Genomic DNA, 14,087 nt, shown 5'->3' with positions numbered 1-14,087 from the left:
ACGTGCTTTCTCGGCAAACTAAATGATGATCATCGATTTCGATTGACGTCTGTGGCAGATTTCTGGACGAACAATTAATTTCAGAGCTTGGGCATAGAGGCGCAACTATCGACAAAAAGGATACAAGAGCAGAGAAAATTAAATGGCTTCGTACTGCTTTCTCTTGTTCGAACCTAAGACAAGACGTGACAATCGGCTTTTTATTTTTCCTTCAAAATTCTTTTTGCATATTTTTGCTTTGCCGAAATCTTCCGAGCAGTGTTGCTATTTTTGTTAATGAAAATTGATTCTTATTAATTAATTTTATGCATGCAATATTCTGTATCTTGAATCCATTATATTGACGAGAGGCACCGTTTTTCCATGTCATGGGTGTTTAGTAAGGTTTTATGAAGCCATTTACTGCCAAATTTTCGGATTATGGTTTGGTTGCTGTTTTATCTTTGTTTTGATCAACCACGTATACGGCAAATGTGTAGTAGATACTTGATCTACCTTGCCACACAATTTCTGATAAATTTAATCATTTTTACTCTTAAAGATAATATTTTTTTGTCAAAAGTAATTGCAATACTTTCCTATAAAAACAACTTTGCAAAACATCATTTTACTATTGGCATCTTGACGCAGATTTTGGCTTCCCTACCGATTCACAGACGACCAGGGGAAAACCATCGATATTTTCTTACTCCTACCGATTTTCATTCATTTTGAGCACCCAGTTAAAGGGTTCATAAGTTCAAAAGGTCCTTTGTCGTTTCCATGTATCAAATTTTTACAATTTTATTTAAGCACTACCTTTTTAGAACAAAAATGCTGCCTGCCAATAAAATTATATTAATGGCGATTTCGCTTGAACCTGAAACTGAGTCAGGTTCTAACCCCAACCGCTGTCAGTTAATACATTTTGACAGCAGTTGGGGTTAGGAACTGACTCAGTTTCGCCTCAAACAAAAACCACATAAGTTTACCGACATTCAGAAATTCTATCTGGTTACGCTGCCTGCAGGTTCGAACTTTTGATGATTGCACTCCAGATAGCGCTGGAAGCAAACTGTTGCCTATTTCTTTTTGTTCTATCAGTGTTTTGAGTATTTTTTGTTTTGCAATACAATACACTGAGAAACAAAAATATGCATATTTAGCATACTTTCTATACCCTTCTCTTTTCTTCTGAGGTGTTTTTTATGCATTTTCATGCATATACTTCTAGTCAGCATTCAATGAGTGGATAGACCGAATATGTCCAATTCATAAAATTTACAGCAGATAAAAACGAGAGGCAGATAGAAAAGTATGCTATAGATGCATAAATAACATTCTGCTTGTAGTGGATATAAAACATTGGTTGGCTGTCAAAAATGAGATTATAACTACTAAAGGAAGCAAAGCGCTACTGTCTCCATGTATTCACGGACTGAAACATGCTGCGTTTCGACTTCGTCTCATCAGAAACCGACACTATCCTTTTGTCGGAATAGATAGTACAAAAACTGGTTTTACCAAAAAATTTCGCTCTAGTGAGAAATTTTGGTGTTCTCCTTAGGGTAAAATACAGCATAGTACTTATTATTATTGATACCAGTCAAATGATGACAACTTTTTTTACGCTGATGATATAAAACGGCCGTTATATTTTAATTGTTTTACAATAAAAAATGCATACCCCATAAAAAATGCTCCCGATTTTCCCAACGACTAAATCGGCTTTCGTTGGCACAATCGGTCAATCAAACAGTGGATTGTTGCACCGGCTCTTATGGAATTTTAACATGGACGCTTCCATCGCGCCAACCGACTAAATCTGTTGAGATAGATCTATTTCAAACTATTGAATAGGTCTATTAGATGGTAGTTTGAAACTGGAAACAGCTTTATCCAGTTTAAACCTACTGATTGATACTGATTCTTCAACGAACCCAACTTAGTCGATTAATTATTTCGGTCGCCGTTGAAGCACAGAGAACAGACATACAAGCTGGAACAAACTTTTCCGAAAAACCTGTGTAAACATTTAAATGAAAATACGTTTAAAATCATCATCGCATACAGGTTCGTATGCGTGAGTCACCATTGTATCCAAGTTTGCACACAAGTCACGTATAGCGATTGCTGGCCGACCGAAGCGCCGGCCAGTGGCAAGTTGCTACTTGCTATTGTCATTTCAAAGCGACAGTTTTATTACTTACACAAGTTGAAAACTTTACTTGTATGTCAGTTCTCAGTGGTTGAAGCATTGGGAAATTTCGCCTGTCAGTAGAAAAGAATCTACCAACGTTGTACCACAGATAACAGACGTTTAGGCTCGATTTGAATCCTGTGTAAATACCCGCTGCTGAAATTCCGAATAAATCAGACATCTTAAACATGTTTGGCAAACGTTTGCAGATGGCGCAGTGATCACTACAATGCAGTTAGAGTGCAGCTGTCAAACACGTGTAGCAAACAGTTGCGCAGATGGCAATAGTGAAACACAGATTTTCAACGTATATCAATTTGAAAGTTTACACAGGTTTTTGAAGAAATTTTGTTCTAGCCTAAACGTCTGTTATCTGTGGTTGTACTTTAATATGACTCCATCAAGAATAAAGTTTAATGTAATGTCACTTTTAACATAAAGAAAAGATTATTTAGAGACCCCACTATAACGAATCACTGTTACAATGAATCAGCGCGATTCTTCAGCAGGGATGCCAGGTCATATTTCTTGATATCTATGCGCAGCCTATTTAAAAATCTGTGCAAATCTGTGTGAAAAAAATGTACAAATATATCTCAAAACAAGAAATGGCGATCTTTTTTTTTTGGTTTTTGAACGAGGTAAAAATTGAGCATAAAGTCAAAAATTGAGAAATCCGTGCTAGTCTGTGCATTTATATCAAAAAACTGTAAATTTTTGCATTAAAAACTGGAAATCTGTAATTACCTATCCTTATAACGTTAGACGTGTTGCCATACAATGCCGGGGCATACGTTGCCAAAAATGCTGTTTTCTCTCCGCAGTTCTCCTACTAGAGTTTTTCTACTATACATATATGTTCGGGTGAAAATAGCAGTGATTGTTATCAGCTTTATAATAAGCACATTTGTACACCCATTCGCCACCAGATAGCGCTTTGGGTGTCACTGAAAGCTCGTTCAAAAATCAAAATAATGGGGTTTCTAGTTATTGTGCCTTGTAGGATAATCACTCGAATTGATATTATATGCAAGTTCAACTCAAATAGGCGCGTGACAGCCGCCTATATTAATGCACAAGAAGCCGCCTATATAAATTGCTTGAAGCATTCGAAAAGCACACAGCAGGCAGGAAAATAAACAAACATTGAAAGGGAATTAGGCTGTGCATGCTGACGAAGTCGACTAGCAAGTCGACGTAAATTGACTTTTACTATGAGCCGTGTTTACAAACATTGCTTCACAGTTCAATGGTAGTGTTGGCAAACACGGCTCACAGTAAATGTCATTATGTATGTCGACTTCGTCTGCGTGCACAGCTTAATACCCCTCTATCGAAGACTGCATATCAAGATGACAGGGAACTCTGGAGACAGTAACAGCAACGCCACTCGCGGGTAAAAGTGGTACTTCACATAGTGATGTACACATACATATACACTTTTACATTCAGCTTCCTACCATCCTACAATAGAGGCACTGTTACCTCTGTCGCTTCTCGTTTGTATGGGGGAAAGAAAAAGATATGTCTTCTTAATATGTAATTTTCACCTCTACCCACATTTACAATAGAGACTCATATAGTTCGCTTATGTTAGACTGTTTCATTGTCTAGTGGCCCTATTGAAAAGACTTGCGGAGCAACTGAGGCTTTTTTCGATGCGCCTTTTAGACGCGCACAATATGAGATGTTATTAAAAGCGCGACGATATATTTTCTTTATGCTTTTATTGATGGTGTAAGGCAAGTAATTATGGGATTCCCATACATTTCCATTAACAACATTACTTATGTCGATTTTGCTTGACCCCAAAACTGAGGTCTTAATTCCAACCACTATCAGTTCATACATTTTGACACTAGGGGCAGATCACTTGTGATGCATTTTCAAAAATTAACAAAATTAAATGCATTTCTTTCCATCAAAATAGAAATCCATAATGTATTTTGCGTTGCGTGTAAGACTTCAAAACCCTACAAAAACTACAACCCTGGGACGGGACTCGCGGATAGATGTTTTCTTTTCAACATTGTATTTTCATTCCCCATACTACTCACCTACGCTCTCATTCTGGTTCACATATCGCTCACATGCCATCTCATTCTGGCCAACACTGGTTCAAATTACCCGCATGTCCCGTCCCAGCTACAACCCAATGAAGTTCAAACGGAAATGAGCCGGAATTCTGACTGGTTCCAGTTAGTATTCCGGCTCCAGTGACACAACCGATTCTAGTTAAAATCGGTTGTGTCACTGGAGCCGGAATGCTAGCTGGAACTAGGGGCAGACCACTTGTGATACATTTTTAAAAATCAGCTAAATTAAATGCATTTTGAAGTAGAATACTTCTAACGTTTCAATATGGGGGTCCCTTTTCAAAAATTTCTGCTGAGATATTTCCCCAGTCTTCAAATGCGATTAACTTCCGTTGTACTGATCGAAATCGCTATATTTTTGCACTATCTGATCGGAAATATGTGCCCGTATACTGTATTTGATCCCGTTAAATGTACGTCTACTATAGATAACGAAAATAATGTAATTTGTAAAGGTGGTAATCATCTGCGCTGATTGGTCCGTACAATTCAACCAAGCAGCGAGCGTTGTTAGGACTGCCTCTTTTTTATCAGATGAACTTCGCCAGGTATAAAAACGGCACATAAGAGAAAATTCGTCAGTTTGCTTTCTGACCTCGTAATAGCTGCTACGTTTCGTGTCAGCTCAAATTCTTCGGTCGGAATATATTCAATGACTGCCGCCAGGCATCATTCCAACCCAATGATGCACAGGTGTGGCGTGCATACAATGATCAGCGCACATCACAGAAAAAGCAGAACGGTCTTTTTCGGAGTGCAATATGCGGATTGCAAATGTGCGCGTGGGAAGGGGTAGTTGAGCGCGAAAGACCCAGCTCTCTTGCTCTTTAAATTATGCGTGTCGGGTTCAGATAAATGCTAGACCAACATGAGAAAAGGGCGGAAGTCAAAATGAGAGTCTCTCTTTGTTTACTCTCTCTTCCGTCAATAACTCGGCCGCTTCTGCGTTTGCTACTTAACTCTTAGCATAATATGCTAGACGCCATCAGAGTCTTTCAATATTTATTGAAACAATGTTGGAAAGTTTTATGTTGACGCCATAATAATCGAAAGATAAAGTAAACAGAGAGACTCTCATTTGTATTTCCGCCCATTTCCCATGTTGGTCTAGAATTCATTATTTGGTTAATTTTCTTTTGGCAAGCGGTAGTATGATTGACGATGACGATTTTAATAGCATTGGTTGTTGTGTTTAGAGGTGTGCGCCGTCGATTTCAGGCAAAGGTCGGCGGCACGCCGACGTCACGCCGATGTGCTTACTATTTTTACATGCAATCGTCGGAGCGGCGGCGGCCGCGTGGCGCACACCTCTAGTTGTGTTGTGTAAAGGAGATGATGTTGGCTTATTGGATACTGATATAATATGTTTCTGTCGTTGATTTGATACTCGGGGCAAACTGGGATAACTTTTTACATATCATCTATGTATATGCTGTTATAAACACAATTTAATTGTATAACTGCTGCATGTATGACGGGATTTACAAACATGTCGGAATTCTACAGACTTTTGATAGCCTCCTACAGATGTAGCAAGAAATCTACAGACTTTTAAAAGAGTAATAGTATTAAGCCAAATTGTACTAGAATAACTATATTCGACTACGATTGATTCCTTCATTAATAGTATTCTAATTTCAATCTATTTTTAAATTAATATTCTAGTGTAACAACCACAACCATCTAGAGACATTTACATACATTTTAATTATTCTTCTGCAGACATTTCATAAAAAAACATGTGGCATCGCTGCCTGGCACTACATTCGTTGTGGGTTATTATCATACGTGGCAATTGCAGGGTTATTGCGAAAACTCCAAGCTAAGAAACCTGCTTGATGAAGGTTTGAACATATTATAAGGTATTCGTCTTAGCTCTCTAATGCTGACATTCCATGCGCAAATACTCTTCTGCTGGCTTTTAACTGTAAAGTAAGTACAATTTACAGTAAGTCCAAAAACTATTTGTTAAAAGCTCCTTGGTACTATCCACTTGAAAATAACCGAGTTGGTAATTACCCACTCGAAACTTTGGAACAAACCTAACATTTGAATTTTGCAACGCATGTGTCTCGGGTGCACGTTTGAAATTTTCAAGGTAATCAAGATTCCATTTGCACAATCGCGTCGCAAGTGATTTATGTGAATGTAATGCAAGCATATGTAGAGGTACATGGGATAAAATACACCCCTAAGAAAATATAATCATAACTTAGCTAAAGACCATCAATTGGGAGAATTTAATTAATGATATCATTTAGCCAACATGTTACTCTGAAATCACAATCGCTTTGCAAAATATTCAGGAACATGAAAAATATTCAATTTTTCAAAATTATTATGAATTACTCTTTGAAAAATGGGCAGGCCAAAACACACCTGTGCAGGGGTAAAATGCACCACAACAACGGGGCAAAATACATCATAACAAATATCGAAATAGCTGATTTTAATGCAGAAGGTAGCAAAAATTGCAGCATTCGAATTAACAGCCTATGTGTATTCTACTTCACTTCGGTTATGTCTCTGCCATTACCTACCCATCTTTTTTACATCAAAATGGAAATTTGTAATGCATTTTGCGTTGCGTGTAAGATTTCAAAACCCTACAAAAAACAGCGCTACATTCAACAAAACATCGAACAAAGTGGATCAGCGTAGGACGATTGTTAAATAATCTTTTCTGCGAGGGAGTGCAAAGTTGATGCAAAAATGGAAATTAAATGCATTTTTTTTTAATTTGGTGCAAATTTGTTATACATTCCTAGAGTGATCTGCCCCTAGAGCTGGAACCAGCCGGAATTTCAGTTCATTTCCGGCTGAACTTCACTGGGAAGGGGCAACTCTATTGGTGATTCTACGTCGAAACCGTTCACAGCAATGGATGCTGATTTAATTTTGTTCTGTGATAGTGGATAATTTTCTGTAAACATAGGTAAAAAACACTTTTAAGCAAAAAATCTCTTAATTTGTTGATAATTTCTTACGAAAATGAAGGAAAACTATCATTTTATAAGATGGTGAGCAAACATCTTGCGAAAATAGTGTAAAACATTATAATTTCTGATATTATGCGCAAAGCTACATGTGGGCGATTCCAAAGAGCACCGCAGGATCATTTCATTCATTTTTCTACTAAGTCGAGCAAAGCCTTTATGAGATGGTGTAAATTCAAGAAACTCTCCGGATCAGAAAAGAATAAGTCGGGCGCATTGGGGATTTCCAGTATCAGTGGGAAGAAGACGAGTTGGTGTTTTTGAACAGCAAAGCTCAGTAACTTTTTTACCAGAATCTCCCACGTAGTCCAAAATATCATGGAGCTTAGCTTCCAGTTGAAATTTTATTAATGAAAAGTATTTTTACTATCACCACAATACGACGATTACATTTCGACGAAATGCATAAGCCAAATGGTTTTGAATGATTGAAACTCCGAATAATTGCAGAAAAACTAAATTTCTAACTTATTTAGTTCATATTTGGGCACTGGAAATGTTTTTCCGTGAATAAAATTGAGTTTTCATGGAAGCTAGGACTCAGTTGCGGGTGTAGAAAAACAAACTGCATCACTTTGGCAGTTCATGAGCTAAATCATAGGTGTTGCTTGACCAAATTGAGTTTTGCGACTAATCCCCAATGTAGTTGCACGAGCTGTAGACGTAGGACTACATTGCTTAATGTAACATATTTATTTTCTTAGTACATTTAGGGTAATGATAAATCAAATATATATCTTACGTATAGTTTAAGAACAACCAATCAACATCGAATGTTACATATTGTGCCAAGCCTTCGTGGTTATCAGGTCATTTCATTTGTATAGTAGATGATCGAATCCGATTAAACTTATTTGAGAAGATCTGAAGAAAGAAGACAGACAACCGCAACCGAGCTAATATCAGGAACTGATTCAATTCTTTAAAGCACAATATCAGCTTTGAAAAATTGTAAAAACTTTCCGATTGTGTGCGGTAAAAAAACCCGGACCGGTGAAGGAAAATCAAATTTTGGACAATATAATTATATTTCACGTATTGACCATATTTATTTTGCTATATTTTGTCATGATTGTAACTTTCCTAAAGTACGCATACAAATGTTGTGAATGCAATAGTCTTAATCATATATCGAAGCTATAAATCGAAGAATCGAAAACAATTTTATATATGGACTTAGATGCGTTTTACTACTGGTTTTTGAGTGGCAGTGTATTCATTCATAAATAGGCTTTGTAGTACGTACCCATTAGTAAAATCAAAACAGGAAAAGCATAGTAGAAATGAATCACGTGAAATCAATGAATTGATCGAACGTATATCATAATCATTCGTTGTGCTTTCCAACGATTCATGTAAACTTGTTGCTAAGAAAGTTTTCGTCTTTTCCCGACGAAAGCGCATATTGCTATCATGCAGGCTACACATGCAATCACTAACAAATTAGATATACCTACCTACCCATTCGCCTCAAACATTGAACCCAAAGGAACGGTGTTCAGTTATACAATATTCGTATCAAACAGCTGTGTGCACTCACACACATGTCCGTACACGAATGAAAGATACGCGCAAAGCAAAATGAGTCAACGCTGATGTTGATGGGTAGAGCGAACGAGACAACTAGTATCACGACACTATGTTAACCGTGTTTGCACATGGAGCTTGACTGTGCAAGTGAGATTGTACATAAAAGTGTGCTTGAAGCGAGCAACAACACAAAAGAAAGCATGGTGTTTGAACAATGAAGGGACAAGCTCAGTCACGTGTTGAACGGCACTGCGTAGCGTAGCGTGCTAGTGAAGATGGCGAACAGAGCGGTACAGTTGCACTATGCTGCGCAGAAAATCTGATTTTATAACGTATTAACTTTGCTCGAACATAAATTGTTTGTGTAAACAGTGTCTAGCTGTTCAATTTGGAGTGAGAAGCTAATGCTATGTGATTTTGCAAGTGAAAATCACCAATCTTTGGCCTTCTCAACTTGGACAAGAAACATAGATTCCTATATTAAGCTAAATAAAAGTGTTGCTTTGCTAATCTCAATCAATTTGTACTACCACGCACATCTCTTGTATTTCTGTAGTGGCGCATTCCTTATTTTACAGGTCTACATATACATTAGAGTGACAGGAAAAAAATGATCCCTATTGGCCCACCCCTGATTCGATTCCTAGTCCCACCAGAAGTACTTGCACCAAATTTGAAGCAAATCGGACAAGTCAAGGTACCGGACCAACGTGCCTGAAGTTTGTTTGTAATGCCGACATTCCGTTCCTAACACATGACATCAGGCGCGGAGCGCAATGTTACCGAACACACCTTAGTTCCTCCGCTGCTTTGGTCTGCTAGATGTTTCACCTAAACCCACATCAATTGATAAAGCTTCTTAAACTATCTAAAGCATAATCAATTATACTCCGGGAATGTGTTTCGAGCACACTTACACTGATTTGTCTATTGCATATCTTTTTTTCAATCCATAAGAGTGTATGCAGTATAACAGTTATCGTCAATGATGAGCCCATTTGTACCATTACAAATTCCGCTCAGGCTATAACTTATTATACTGATACCCTGCATTGTTTGAGCTGATCAGTTGTAAAACGTCTCAGACATATTTAATACCGTCAGAAAACAGACGCGCGCGTGCGTTTACCGGGAGCTAGTGAAATCGAAAATGGAAAAGGAAAATGATGCTACCATGGACCCCGACGAAACGAGCGCAGGACCAGAATACCCGATTGGAGGAAATGCAGACGAAGCAGGTGCTTCGTCTTCAAAGCGAAAACAACTGACACCAATTTTGCGTCCGGGTGAGGAAAAGCCAATGAAGGTGGATCAGGCCTTGAGGGTTCTGGTGGCGTCGACGTCCGGATCAATTGAACGACAGGCGGACTCTATTCTTGTGGAGCCTTCCGCACTGCAGGATGCTGTTCCAGTTATTGAGGAGCAGCCGATTTTTAACGGGTTTCCAGCGAGACGAACTCTTGCTGGAGGCGTCAAATCTGCAAAGCCTTGTTTGGTTGAAAACAGCTCTAAATAAAATTGAGAGCTTATGGGGACGCCGGCTTACAGTGAGGGATTATTCCCCACTGCCGCCTCTTCACAGATTAGCAGGAATGATTTCGTCTTGTGGGCAGTCGAGGATTCAGTATGAGAGGTTCTTAGAAACATCACCAGGTTGAATCATAGAGTGTCCACAAAATATTGGAGGATTCTCTCTCTCAGTGGAAGCCGTTCAGACGAAAGAAAAAACATCATCATTGGTGTCGATGACAAATTAATCAGGGACTTAGAGTGCCTAGATTTTAAGTTGCACTATCGTTTCTCCTTCATACAGCTACGGTGCTGTTACAAAAAGCTTGTATGCCTTGTAGGGGAAACCTGAGCGAATCTGCATCTTTACAATTTTGATATACTTTTATCAAAAAAAAAACAATCAAAATATTTTTCTGAATTTTCAACTGCAATTTACTGTTCTTAACTTCCGAGCTATTCACTACTAATCTTGTTGTGTGGTAGTCGGCAGCTGAAAAATCAAAGAATAGCACCTCGGGGTTTCTTGTCCCAGTGGTAAAAAGCGACCAAACTAGGAGCCTCAAGTCAATGTGCCGTGTCGAGGACTGAATGGCTGGAAGGGCTCACTTATCCAGTCGCGAAAGGATCATCTGGTGTTTGCTCATCCGTTTTACAGGGCTCTGATACGAGTGAAACTTTTATTCCCACTGCAACCAATGTATCATATATGATTAAAACAAATCTTCATAAACTGCAAAATAAATTCACTTTTCGTGTGTTCACCCAACAATGCTGGTTAGTCAAATGGTCGGCCTCAACGCCTCTAGGGATGGTCGGGTTAAAAAATTGTTCAAACCCTAACCCGACCCGAGCCCAAAATACTAAAATTTGAAAAACCTGAACCCGACCCGAGCCCGAACATTTTAAAATCGCAAAACCCAAGCCCGACCCGAACCCGAAAATAAAAATGTTGTAAAACTTACAATTTATAATTCGAGAAACCCGATCTAAACCGGACTTGTTAATACGGAGAATCAACCAAAGATCCCGAAGATATTTGAATTTAGACACCCGAGCTGAATCCAAGGAACATCCAAAATAATTATTGAAACACTCGAATCTGAAGTGGCACCATACGCCTCCAGTTATATCTGTCTATCGCAAAACAAATTACTGGCGAGAGGAATTGGCATTTACATTTACTATTATTAAACGTCGCATTTGTAATGTACTGAATGTACTGAGAATCTTACAAATCGTCGATATCTTAACCGGAAAATATGATAAATCGGCGGCTAACGCATGAAACAAGAGGCATAATGATGACAGATTCAAACAACCTTGTCCGTCGAACTACCAAAATTGTTAATTTTTTTGTCGAGAACCATTCCTGCAATAGTAGTTTTGTATAATTTATTACATGTATTAAATTAAGCACTATCAATTGGCAAGTCGAATTTGACAGTTTACCCGACATCACCCGCGTTACTGGTTGGTACGATCAAACTTAAAATTGTGTCGAAGGGTGTCAATCAAGATTCTCTGACGCGTTCTTGATGTCGCAATATTAGCTAGTACGGAATGCGCGCCAGTAGAGATGCTTTAACATCTCCAATGGAGTTCTCGGAATGACTCCAAACTTCTACAAATCCGCTCATGGCTTGAACAGAACACACAATATTTTTAAGAATTATTCCTTAAAATAGTGGAAATTCATGTATTTTCATGTAGGAATCCGTATCATGCAACGGCCTAGTCCGGGGACATTGTGACAGAAAGTGCTTGTTTCATATATGTACCACTGATTTGATAGTGACGCTAGTTTACCATTACCATATGAGTGCCATCGTTGATCTACGGTCTCTACTTTCCGTAGATTTCTACTTGCTTGAACCAATATACTTTCCGAAAAATTTATTTTGACCTGGTTTATTGATGATTATCATGAAAAATAAATCGCATAGATTTTAGACGCGAAACTCTTATTGTTGAATGCTCTCTCATGAGTACTCGTTTAAAAAATAAAATAGTTCGGACAGTTTGCTAATCTGAAGACAAGAAATTTTATACATGAATAAAAAATACAATAGTTCAGCAGCAGAAAATACAACAAATTCTAGCGATTTAAAGGTTTAGTACGATTTTAGTACGGTTATATGTGCCATCCGTTAATATTTCAAAAATGGACTGGGTGTTGTGCGTAGACGCATACAGCGTCAAGAAATGGTTGCGTGTGATCTATTCAAAACTCGAACTCGACCAGAATCCGAAAATTCCGAATTCGAAAAACCCGAACCCGACCCGAACCCGAGAAATTCAAATTTGAAAACCCGAACCCGAGAAGAATAAAATTGACCTAAACACCTTCAGCATAAACGGACAGCAACAATGAACCTTTCTCGTCTATTTCAGGAAGGCAAGGGTCACATAGCCTTGGCTCAAGAGCCTTACTTCAAAACAGGAAAAAAATTGTTATTAAGTTATTAGCTCCCGTTATTGTGGTTTTTAGCAAAAGTGGAATGAATAATGCTCGAGAAATGCCACGTGCGTGTATCCTGGTAAATAATGCTACTGAGGCCCATCTTTTGTCCGAACTAACAACTCGTGACATTTGTGCAATGGTTGTCAACGTGTCAACTGAATCCTTTGTAAGGAATTACGTTTATTGCTCGGCATATTTCCCCCACAATGAACCATCTCCTACGGATGAATTAAAAGAAATGGTATCATACTGTGAAAATAATAGTCTTCAACTTCATTGGCAGTGATGCAAATGCCCATTACATCATCTGGGGCAGCTCTGATATAAATCCGAAAGGCTCTGAGTTGATAGTGTATACCAGCAGTTTTAATGTGCATATGGTCAAGGCTTCTGTCTGTCACGTTACATTTTTACGCATATTTCATTAGATAACTCAGCAAAAACGATAAAACCAGATTCTATCCCCCAGTCTGCTTCCTCATCTCGTACAGATCAGAAGCCAAATAGCGCACCGCTTGCGAACAGCACACAAACAAAAAATACTATCCGCGCCGCGCCGTTCTAACGTGTACGTGTAACAGGAAAGTTCCGTTGCACCTAACTTCGAGTGAAATGAGAGAACAACAAAATAAATTTCGCCCATTACGGGAGAACACAATCGCGATTGATTTTTCGCAAACCCGTCTTAGACCTTCAGTGCGCGAGGTGGAACAGTTGATCAAGGTGAAAATGGAACTTGGTCTTACAGAGGTGTCATACGTCCAGCTTCACCACACTAGGAATGTAGTACTAATAACGTTCAACTCTTTAGCCGAGGCAGAAAGCTTCGTAGCAAAGAACAACATGCAACATGATGTCGAATATGAAAACGCCAAAACTAAGATCCCCGAGTATATGGATCTCGATCTAACTGAAATAAAACTCCATGATCTGGCACCTCGTACTGGCACGGAATATATTAAAAGATTCATGTCGAAGTATGGAGAAGTGGAATCAGTCTCTAACGACACATGGAGACTTTTTCCCTGGCATTCCCAACGGTGTTCGGGTTGTGCGAATACGACTGAACCAACCTATACCGTCTTATTTAACTTTCGAGGCCAGATCATCGCAAGGTGTTAACTACATACAAAGAACCCTTTGCACATACCCTGGACAGACGCCCACGTGCCAGTTTTGTAACATGATGGCACACTACGGAAAGCCATGTGCCAAAACAACTAAAGAAAATTCATCTACTACAACCCACACCACCAAACAGCCTTGGACATCTACTGATACACCACAGACAGCCGGTCAAAAAATGCATGCCG

The 14,087-nt window shown here is 38.8% G+C and overlaps 1 protein-coding gene across 1 annotated transcript in view; it reads right to left on the bottom strand.

Moving 5' to 3' along the window:
• LOC131687373 (uncharacterized) overlaps window positions 1-14,087 on the bottom strand; it is a 133,789-nt gene that overhangs the window by 106,438 nt on the left and 13,264 nt on the right. The gene's annotated exons all lie outside the window — the stretch shown is intronic.

Source organism: Topomyia yanbarensis, chromosome 3, assembly GCF_030247195.1.
Source record: "Topomyia yanbarensis strain Yona2022 chromosome 3, ASM3024719v1, whole genome shotgun sequence".
NCBI classification, from domain to species: domain Eukaryota; kingdom Metazoa; phylum Arthropoda; class Insecta; order Diptera; family Culicidae; genus Topomyia; species Topomyia yanbarensis.
The sequence above is the reverse complement of the archived record's forward strand: the minus strand, read 5'-3'. Positions and strand labels throughout refer to the sequence as shown.